We start from the raw sequence: 779 nt of genomic DNA on the forward strand, positions 1-779 counted from the left end.
CTGTGAGGTCAAATTAATAAAATCCTCTCTAAGACCAAGGTCTATAAGTTTAGTACCTATGTTTTCAACTTATTGTTGTTGGTTTTTTTTTTTTCAAAAAAGAAGCTTTGCTTTTGTTAATTTTCTCCGTGATTTTCCTATTTTCAATTCTATTGATTTCTGCTCTAGCTTTTATTATTTATTTACTTCTGTTGTCTTGGACTTAAATTTATCTTCTTTCTTTTGTTTCCTATTGTGGGAGTGTATGTTATTGAATTCATATCTTTCATCTTTTCTAACATATGCTTGTAATGGAATAAATTTCCCTCTAAGCTCTACTCTGCGCTCAACTAGTTTTGATGTTACATTTTCCTTTTAATTTAATTCAAAATATTGTTTAATTACTCTTGAGACTTCTTTGATCCATGCATTATTTAATAATAGGAAACTAAATACTTTCTGATTTTTGCTTCCTCATCTATAAATTCATGAATGATGAGTCTTGAGGCTTCCAACTATCAGAGTGGATTTGTTTATTACTTGTTGCAGGTCTTTCAGTATTTGTCTCAAATATTTTGATGCTCAGTTGTTAGGTGCATCCATGTTAATGATTCTTAGGAATTCTTGAACACTTGACCACTTACTAGATATTGCCCCTCTTTATACCTGATAACTTTCCTTGTTCTGAAGTTTTCCTTTTCTGTAATTAATATAGACATTCTAGTATTCTTTTAATGTTAGAGTGGTGTGTCTTTCTTCATACATTTACTTTTAACCTGTCAGGCTTTTTATATTTAAAA

Source organism: Hipposideros armiger, unplaced genomic scaffold, assembly GCF_001890085.2.
Source record: "Hipposideros armiger isolate ML-2016 unplaced genomic scaffold, ASM189008v1 scaffold_1080, whole genome shotgun sequence".
Lineage (NCBI taxonomy): Eukaryota > Metazoa > Chordata > Mammalia > Chiroptera > Hipposideridae > Hipposideros > Hipposideros armiger.